At 35.7% G+C, this 10,956-nt stretch overlaps 1 pseudogene; it reads right to left on the bottom strand.

The window, feature by feature from the left end:
* Positions 1-967: 967 nt before the first annotated feature.
* LOC120210920 lies at positions 968-2,055 on the bottom strand (annotated as a pseudogene).
* Between the last annotated feature and the right edge of the window lie 8,901 nt (positions 2,056-10,956).

The raw sequence follows: 10,956 nt of genomic DNA, 5'->3' as shown, positions 1-10,956 counted from the left end.
TTTAAGTTCAAGCCTTTTTGAGTTCAAGTTTCAATATTATATTTCGAGTTTGAGTTGAACTTGATAATTTTTAGCTTGTGAGTTTGAGTTGAGTTGAGCTTACTTTTAAAGTTCTCAAGTTCGAGCCGAGCTCAGCAATACTCGAGTTCGACTTGGCTCGTTTAACAAATGACGTTGTTTGGTTTAATTTTTTTTTTAAACAAAAAACAAAATCCCGGTTTTTTCTGGTTTTCAGTCGGTCCGGTTCGAACGGTTTAGCGATTCTAGTCGGTTCACTAATAACGGTTCAATCGGTTTAGATTGAACCAGACTAAGCAACGGTTCCCGATTGAACCGGCCGGTCCGATCCGGTTTTCTAAACAGAGCTTGGAAGAAAAGCTTTTGCTTCTTGCAGTTTCCTTCTCTCTCTCTCTCTCTCTCTCTCTCTCTCTCTCTCTCTCTCTCTCTCTCTCTCTCTCTCTCTCACACACACATATATCAAACTGTTATGCTACCGTAAGTGTTTAATCCTAATAGAGAAGAAGGCAAAGTAAGTGTATATATTGCAGCATACATCCGAATGAATAATGTATAATGCTGGAATTCTAAATTTCTTGTTTCTTTAAAAAAGTGAACATAAAAAAAGGAATATATTAAGATGAAAAAAGAAACGAGAATGAAGAAGTACGCTTACTGATGCAAAAGCCTCTCCACATTAAAACTTGTATAGTTGTTCTGCATGACAAACCTGTGCGTATTATAATATATAAATAATTTGTAGTAAGGTAAACTGTACTCTGCGGAATCCATGAATCAGCAGTACCTTCACCTCTAGAAGAAACGTTATCCACCCATGATTTAAATTGTAGTTATGATTGCGGTAACAGAAAGTACTATTATAATAATTTCGAGCATTGCTATTATAAAATAATAGTTTCGGACGATATCTTTGACACTATATAACGAAAGCTATTCTGATAGAGAACTGTTATTTAAATTCTTGGCCCATCCCTTTTTCATGTGAATTACCATAATTCCAATCTAAAGCACCCAAATGATCTTGGTTCCCTTGGTTCAATCCAACACCATCTCTCCAGTTCCCATGACGTGTAGCATCAGATGCTGCTAACCCACTCAGGTTGGCATTGACTTGACCATGGGTCAGCCCTAGCTCATCAAGGGACGGTGCTGAACTTTCATGGGACGTCTTAACACCGAAGCCAGGCATATTAACCAAAGGGTGTAGGAATGACTGGAAAGGCAAAATGGGGATCTGATTTTGCATGTTTACCATATTCTGAGGCTGCTTTAGTAGGCCTAAATCACTAGGAAGTTGATATCGATAATGGTATTAGCAGCATCAACTAAAGGATTATTTAGCAATGAAGGAGAGGATGATGAGGATGCAAATGGATTTGGTTGAACCCTTCCCACTGAGGGACGTAGGAGAGAACCGAGAGGTTCCAGATGACCGGACCGAAAACCAGAGCCAGAGCCAAAAAGGTCGAGCCTTCGAGAAAATGACGATGAACCCGGAAATGGTGGTGTAGGGATTCCAGTGAATTCTTGCACCATTGCTCTAAAATTCGTGGTGTCGGTGGTTAGAACTGTAGTGGGTTCTCTTCGTGATGCCCTTGATCGCTTCTTGGGATTCTTTGTCGATGATCTTACACCATTGTTGTCATGAGGAGGTCTTGTATGAAATGACGATGAGCTTGGGAATGAACCACGGTTGAGTCCTTGTGGACCCAACTGGCCCAATGAAGAGAAGTCTGGTAGGTTACCATTGTCAATGCAGCTGGGGTCATATTTTAGGTTACCTGGCCTAACCCCATCAATATATAGCAGTTGAGATTGAGAAAAAGGGCTATTGAGATAGCTTGGCCAAGGATCAGAGAAAGTTGGTTGTTGGTGGTGGTGGTTGTTCGAAACAAGCGATGGGTGTGGGTTTGATAAGGCACCACTAAAGTGACCTGAAGTGTTCAGAAAAGCTGGGACTGACTCTCGCTTAGAGTCATACTCTTGATCATCACCACCACTTGAAGATTGTAAACTACTACTATTACCGGAATCCATGGCAAAACCAGTAATTACCTTTCAGAAACCCGCAAAAGGAAACAAAGCCAAATCTAACTAAGATAGTAAAAGGATAGGACTAAAAAAAGGAAGGAAATTAAAAAGTTACCATATCCAAACTAAAAAAGCTTTCCCTTCGTATCCATCGATCCTCTTGAAAAAGTACTTTCCATAATAAAGAAAATTGTTCATCATTCTGCTGGTAACTCACCCTCTATGATGAGTTAGGGTTTGTTTTGGAGTAGATGAAGAGAAAAAAAAAAGAAAGGAAAGGTTATTTGTTTAGCTTTTAAAAAAAGGAAGCCAGAGAAAGAAGGTATTTCTCTCAGGAACTTGGAAATGTTTCAATTAAGAAGATCCTCTCTAGAGAGTGCGGGGTGGGGTAGCCATTTGTGTATAGAAGAAGAGAGTTGTTGCCGGTGGTTAGCGACGGGTCAAACTCAAAGTGAATTGGAAAGAGAGGTTGGCTTGGCTTAATATGTTATGAATGTGAAATCCAGGGCAATGACATGTGATTTTGAAATTTCCTTTAATATTTATTCAAAATCTTTTTTAATATGATATATTCACACTTTACAACGTAATTAGTCAAACACATAATTTTACAAAGTATAACTCCCACTAATTGTCTAAGATCATTTAACAAGGTCCCTTAATGAGTTTACTTTAATATTAATTTAAAGTATATGCCAATTAGCAAATATCATCTCACGTGTATGGTTAATCAGTACTCACATTATTAAAGAGAATACGAAGAAATAAATATAATTATTAAAAAACCAAAAGTTTAACATAAAGTATCTAAAAACTATGGTAGCAATATGAAGAGAACAAAAGCGTTGCTTCCACCACACGGGATCACTATTTAAAATTTCCACTAATGTTCACTCTTTACAGTCGTAACCGGTTTTCGTCCGGGCACGAAAATTTTACTCAGCATGAAAAATAAAATGAATAAGTAAATGATTTTAATTTTAAAAAAATATTTTGGGAGTCGCCATCGACCTTTTTTGATTAGGTAGGTCGAATACCTAAAAGTTATCTTTTAAAAGGGTTTTTAAGAAAACATCAGTTAAAAGATAAACTGATCTGCGTTTTAAACAAAAATTCATTCTTTTTAATAATAAAAAGGGGTTCGTGGTCGATTACGTTTGGGGAATGATTAGCACCCCCACAACGCCCAAAATTGGTACTCATTAATTATAAATTGTCTCTATTATTAAAAATGTAAAAATTCAAAAATATATTTAATTCATAATCCTGTTATTTATTAATATAATATATTAATATTTATTTTTTAAACAAGATACTTATTTACTTAGAAATATCAGAAAATGGCTTCTAGGTGCTTTAAGACATCTCTTTCCTTAAAATAAATAAATAAATAAATATTAATAAAATATTTATCTAAATATAATAAAAAATTAGTAAATTATTTATTTAAAAATATCAGAAAATGGACATCCAGTTGCTTTAAGACTGCCCTTTCTTAATATTTAAAAACAATAATTTTCTCTAATAAAACAACATGTGTTGTCTTGTTTTTATAAGTAAGATATTTATTTATTTTTAAAATATCAGAATAGGACATCTAGTTGCTTTAAGACTGCCCTTTTCTTTGATATTAAAAATAAATAAATATTATTATTTAAACCAAAATATATATATATATTTATATAATAAAAATAGTAATGAAAGTAATAATTTACATATATATTAAAAGTAATAATAATATTGCAAATAAATAAATAAATTAAATAAAAAAAACTATAGTATTAAAATATAAATTATCTAAATTAATGAACATAACTTGAAATATTATAAAACATAAATATTAACAATGTAATTTAACCTATATAATTATACGGGATTAAAATAAATATTAATTAAATAAAAAGGGACTAAATCGGTTATTTACCCTAAAGTATGTAATTATACTGGAAAGGACTAAAATAATATAAAATAAAATTATGAGACTAAATTAAAATATATGAAAGTTTATTGTAGTGACTAAATTATAATAAACACAAAATTTAAATAACGAATTAAAAGGCATAAAAGTCAATTTCAGTGACTAAATTGCAAGGATTACAAACTAGGATGGCTGCAGAAAGGGTTTGTCCATGCGCGAAATTACAGATATACCCCTCCCAAAACGGTGTCATTTGGGAAGGGGTATAAATACCCTAAACGGCTGGCCTTTCGGGCCAGCATCCTCATTTCTTCTCTTCTTCTTCTCTCTCAGAAATGAGAGAAGAAGAGCTCTCTCCCCTCTCTCTAAATTTCCCTCATCTGAGGGAAAAGAATTCCGACTGTCCACCGGCCACCGTTCAAGGTGGCCGAAATTTGGAAAATTATCCCAAACCGTAGATCTCTATATCCTAAGGTCAAATATGACCTCTATTTATCCTAAAACCCTTAGAATTTCCTAGATCTAGGATTTTACCTTCGAAATCCGAAGGTTTCCGGCGATGTTTCAAATGCCTCCGATGACAAAGTAAGTTCTCTCTTCTCTTCTCTTTTTTTTACTGGTTTTCTGTTGATTGGGATCGTTGGTAGCTTTCTGTCTTCCTTCGTTTTTCTTCTCTCGTCTTTGTTCTTTGTTACTGTCCCCTTGCTCTCGGGTTCTTCGTTTCTGTTTTCTGTTCTCCTCTTCGTTTTGCAGGATCCGGTGGCTTTTATAGCCACCACGGAGCCATGCTCGGACCGATCACAAGAGCGGATTTCGGTGAGTCACCGAACTATGTGGTGACTCACCCCTAGAGCAGTAACGTGGGCGGCCATCTGGGTCTTCTAGAGCCTTCGACGAGGGGCGGCTGGAATGCTCTTGGAGGCGGCGACGGCCGCGTGGCCCTAGGGTGATGATACCCTAGGGTTTGTTGCTGGGATCATCTAGACCGTTGGATCTAAGTTAGATCCAACGGCTGACAAGGGGAGGCGGCTGGAAGCTTAGATGGAAACCCTAGTTGGGTTTTAGGGTTTCTGGTGGGTTTGGGCCATCTGTTCGGGCCTTGGATTTGTATTTGGGCTCCCGGGGTCTGGGCTTGTAATAATTATTTAATAATAATATAATATATATAATAATAATAATTATTATAATAATAATAATTTTAATAATAATTTAGTAAAATGAAAAATTAGTGTTTACAGTTGCCCCTCTTTGCTTATTCTTGTGTTAACAAGAATAGAGCAAAGATGAAAAAGACAATAATTTTTCATTTGGTAAGATGGAAATGTTTGAAAACATCATGCACTGAAGGGCTTACAGATGACTCGGAGGTTTTGAAAACATCAAGCACTGAAGGGCTTACAGATGACCCGAAGGTTTTGAAAACACCAAGCACTGAAGGGCTTACAGATGACCCGAAGGTTTTGAAAACATCAAGCACTGAAGGACTTACAGATATGGGAAATAGTTTACTAAGTAAGAAACTATGGAAATCATTTTCTTACTATTCAACAATTTCATTTTCAGAAAAGATTGAAAGAGAAACTATGGAAAATCATTTTCTCATTCTTTTTCAAAATAACTTGTTGATTGGGTAACATGCCCCATTTCAAAATAACTCGAAATAACTGTCTTAAGCGAGACAAATCTTTGTTTTAAGAAAAACAATCTCAAGTGAGATAAATTTTTGTTTCAAGTGAAACTGTCTCAAGCGAGACAAAATTTGTTTTAAGAAAAACAATCTCAAGTGATATAAAGTTCTGTTTCGAGTGAAGCTGTCTCAAGCGAGACAAATTTTGTTTTAAGAAAAACAATCTCAAGTGAGATAAAGTTCTGTTTCGAGTGAAACTATCTCAAGCAAGACAAATTTTGTTTTAAGAAAAACAATCTCAAGTGAGATAAAGTTCTGTTTCGAGTGAAACTGTCTCAAGCGAGACAAATTTTGTTTTAAGAAAAACAATCTCAAGTGAGATAAAGTTCTGTTTCGAGTGAAACTGTCTCAAGCGAGACAAATTTTGTTTTAAGAAAAACAATATCAAGTGAGATAAAGTTCTGTGAAAACATCCTGCACTGTAGGTCTTATGGATGTGGGAAATAGTTTACTAAGTAAGATAGTATAGAAATAATTTTCTTACTTTTCAACAATTTCATTTTCAGAAAAGATTGAATGAGAAACTATGAAAATCTTTTTCTCATTATTTTTCAAAATAACATGTTGATTGGGTAACATGCCCCAATCTCAAGATAATGCTGTTGGAAATAGTTTACTAAGTAAAAAAACTAAGAAAATCATTTTCTTACTTTTCAACAATTTCATTTTTGAAAAGATAAAATGAGAAACTATGGAAATCGTTTTCTCATTATTTTTCAAAATATCATGTTGATTGGGTAACATGACCCAATCTCAAGATAATGCTCATTCTTGTGGATTACGTCCATATATTCTTCAGATGTTTGCGTGATTCCTATATTTGCGGTTTTGAATTCTACCTTCTTCTTGTAAGGTATTTTCATCATGAATCTTCTTGTTCTTACGAAGATCTGTAAAACTTTATGTTTGAATGCACTCAGATGTATCAATGTAATGCATTATCTATTGTGCAAATGATGTTCTTATGAATGCATGAATGTTGATGCAAGCTTCATTTAACTTCAAAGTGGTTAACTTGGTCTTCCTTCACTTCATTATTTATTGCCAAGGTTAACTCTGAATATCAATGTAGCAACTTATTCTATCAAGCTTGCATTTCTGCAGAATCATCTGATCAACTTGTATCTTTGTGTCTTCTTTGCTTCATGAAAGTCTCAGAGGAAATGTTTCATTTATGGAATTCTTGCCGTAGTCCAAACTATGATCTTGATGCACCATTCTGTCTTTGATAAAACCAACTTTCTTTGCTTGGACTTGTGTAGAAATCCAATAAAGCTTTCATCTTTGAAAAGAGAATATATCATCTTTAAAAAGAGAATCTATCATCTTTGAAGAGTGTAGATGTAGATATGTCTGACTCAACGGGGATTAATTAGGAGAGTAGAGTCTGTTCTGATTTGACTCTTGAAATAGATCATAAGGAAGATTTATCCTAATTCCTTTCATGTCTCCACATCTAATTGAATCTCGAACAAGGCAACTTGGACCATATCATGTCGAGATGCTTAACAATAACCTATCGTTCAACCATAATTGGCTCTACTAGTTTCTTGTTGTTAAAATTTCCGCTTCCCTTCTGTGGAAAGAAATATTCGTCATATCTCAGTTCAAAGCTTGGTGTTGAAGAAGGCAAACTTCATCTTGGATCAATAAATGAAAACACCATATGATCTGTAGCATTGGCTCAGCACCATAATTACTGGTTCGTAAAACATTTGACAACACATGCATCATCTCATGTGGTTTCTGCTCAGATGTAAAACATTTGACAACACATTCATCCTTTTCTGTGGCTTCTTCCAAGATTTCTCAATCATTGAAGCTCCTTGCCTAGTGTTTAAAGCTTTTGTATGATGTCACCAGACCATTTGAGAACAAAACTCAATGGGAATACAAATAAGATGTTGGTGTGACCAAAAAGTTGGTCAAATTCACAAAATGTGCTAGTGCTGAATTGAATAAGAGATACCAATTGATCTTGATATTATCTCGGGCAAGGGCAAGTATAATACCGATCACGTTTTCTTCTATAACTGAGCGTTATAGAAAGTAGAAACACTTCATCTATAGGATCCATGTACAGAACGATATCCGTAGAATTCTTACTGCTGGGGATGAAAAGCACATGATAAAACCAAAATAGATGAAAACTTAGTTCAGTCTAGCTGGCAATGATAACCCCAGTAACATCGGGAAAGAGCAATATATATGAGCTTCTCTCTTCAATGTCATCAAGTAAAAAAACTGATGTGAAAAACAGCTTCGTAACCTCAACAGTATGGTTGAAACTAACTGACAAGAATCTCAAAGAAATATTTTCGATTATCACCGACACACAAAAGGCCAAATTTAGAGTTCGAGGTCTTGAGGAACTGATCCTTGGATTGAATGGTCTATAAGGGGACCATCTTTATTCATGCAACCATGATGTAGCTTAACAAATAACACATTGTCATGTGACACATGGTTTTAAGAAGATTGGGTATTTGAAACCATACTTGCTGAATAAATATTTGTTCAACAATAGGACCCCAATGCAACTGCCTGATGAACGAAACAATTATGTGTAGTCAGCTCGACTGTCACTGTTTCATCATTTTCATTCTTCATATCTTTCTGTCTCATTGGAAATATTTGCTCAAGTCAATGATCTTGACACAGGATGATATGGGCCTTCAGCATTCCCCAACATTGACTAATACAAGTGTTCAAAATGCATCAACAGTCCTGATTCTGATTGAAAGGGGCTTTCAGCATGCCCCAGCATTTTGTTGATATAAATATTCAGAATACTTTAATATTCCTGATTCTGATTGAAAAGGGTTTTCAGCATGCCCCAACATTTGCTTCTTGTTAATTTGAGCCTTCAAAATGCCCCATATGGATCTGTCTGAAAGAACCTTTAAAATGCCCCAATATTTGCTAATACAGATGCTAAAAGTATGCTCGACATTACTTCTTGTTGAGATGAGCTTCCAAGAATGCCCTACATAGATCATTTCTATCTGAAATGGCTTTCGAGATACCCCAAATCTGTTTATCTTGAATACTCTCATTTTGGTGTCACTAAACAGTAGTATTGTCAAGTAACTGGAGAAATTCTCTGCATGTTGTCACAAACTTAAGAAGTACTCAATCATTCTAACAGAAACGTCTGAGATATGTGTCTTCTGAATGAGGTGACCATTTTCTGTATCTGGAGGGATTTAGTCAGACAGAGCAGTAAAAATAGCTTGGTAATCCGTTCCAGGCTGACACAGTGGCTTATCATCTTTCAGTGAAGGCCATCTCTGAAATATACTTTTCTGTGAGAGAGAAACCAATTTATGCGAACAGTAATCTGATGAAATAACAAGATTACATATATAGTGGTACAGGCTCATCAAAAATCCACACCCATGCAACATGTTGATTCTGATAACAACTCGTCTGATTATGAAGCGATCTTTCAGGATGATTTCAAAGATATTGATAATTCTTCTGATACCGAGGAAATCCTGAATTCTGATATTGATGAGGAGAATAAACTGTTATACTTGACGAAAATGGGATACTTAGAGGCTGAGGCTTCAATAGTCATGGAGATACGTGATCTGAATTCATCAATTGCGGAGTTGACAGATTTTATATGTGCTGCTCAAATGGCTAAGGCTGCTGACGTACTTCTTCCGGTAGAATGTAGGAATTCATTATGCAATGACCCCAATTACAAGCAAAGGCAAAACTTGGGCTATGATTTTTGAAAAGGAAGAAGCAGAGGAAGCTTGAAAAGAAGCTTCTTAATGAAGACGATCATGCAGTTCATCTTTCAATTCCAATGATTGGTTCTGGGGTTCCTACCGAACCAGATCATATAACTCAAAGAACACTTCCAGAAGATGCTATTGGGTCTCTTTCTTTCTACTACGAGAACGTGGCACTTGCTCCAGTTAATGTTTGGACTGGAATATCACAATACTTATTCGATGTAGAGCCAGAATTTGTAGATTCGAAGCATTTTCATGCTGCTATACTGAAAAGGGGCTATATTCATAATCTGCCAATTTGAGAACAGATTTCCTCTTATCTTATTTTCTCCACACACTATACATGATGTTTTTCCATTGACAAAGAAATGATGGCCTTCCTGGGATCCAAGAACAAAGTTGAACTGTTTAAAAACATGTACAGGAAGTGCCAAATTGACAGAAAGGATCTGTAAGACTCTTGAAGCTTATGACGATGAGCCACATTCGAGCGCCAGAAGTATGTTCTTGATGAATGTCGAAAATGGAATCTGGTATGGGTTGGAAGGAATAAAGTTATTCCACTTGAACCTGATGAGGTGGAAACGCTTCTAGGTTTCCCTAAAAACCATGCACGAGGAGTAGAATTTGCTAGAGGCATGTTCCCCGGTGGTATCAATGTCCTGTCTTTTTTTTTCTGGGATCAGTGATGCAGAGGTCGCCTTCTACTGTCTTGGCATATCTTTGAAAACAGATGTGCAAGAACTGAATGATGATCGGTTGGAGTAATTGATGAGTAGATTTGTCGAATTTGACCTTGTTGTCGGTGGCATCCAGCGTAACAACCTTACTGGAAGAAATAAACATCATCAGGATGAACTAGAAGATTTTTGTTGGTGCATTTTCTTGCAATGACTGCTACGACAACTGTCTCTTCTGCTGCTCCAATATATCCCAATCTTTTCGAATCATGGAACGGTTTAGTTGACAGTAAAACTAGTCATCTTCAACTTTTGGAATCCTATAACCAATGGTACCCTATATAAAAGGCCTATAAGGGTAGATTCTGTTCCAATGTCTTATTCTGTTCCATAAGTCCTCAAATTCAAATTCAGCAATCTTCTGAAGGACATAATGAATATCATCTTGACAAAGAAAATGATTAGCATAGAAGAAGTAGTAATGATGTATCAAGACTTGAGCCAGCATCACGGTATAAACAGAGTGCAGATAGTGACTTGTTCATGGCTCTATGATGTAATCTTCTAGAAAACATGAATTGATGGCTGGGGAAAATAATTTATCTGGTGATGCTTATCGATCGCAACATGAGATAAACGATAATCTTTCTTGATGAGCTGCTAATAATGTCATAGGAGAGTGTCACAAGTTTAATTCTCCAGACTTTCTGGCTTCTTGGACCACTTGCCTTCAAAAATGTGAAGTGCTTCATCGTTCTGGCCTCGTTCATTTTTTTCTACAACAGATGTAGAATAAGCAACAATTGCTTCAAGGACCTTCTTTATTTGAGACTGTCCTGTTTGAAAATATTTTTTTCTCCTTTCTTTATCGAAGAA

This window comes from Hibiscus syriacus, unplaced genomic scaffold, assembly GCF_006381635.1.
Source record: "Hibiscus syriacus cultivar Baekdansim isolate YM2019G1 unplaced genomic scaffold, ASM638163v2 tig00109945_pilon, whole genome shotgun sequence".
Taxonomy (NCBI): Eukaryota; Viridiplantae; Streptophyta; class Magnoliopsida; order Malvales; family Malvaceae; genus Hibiscus; species Hibiscus syriacus.
Note: the sequence above shows the minus strand (reverse complement) of the source record. Positions and strands in the feature narration are given on the sequence as shown.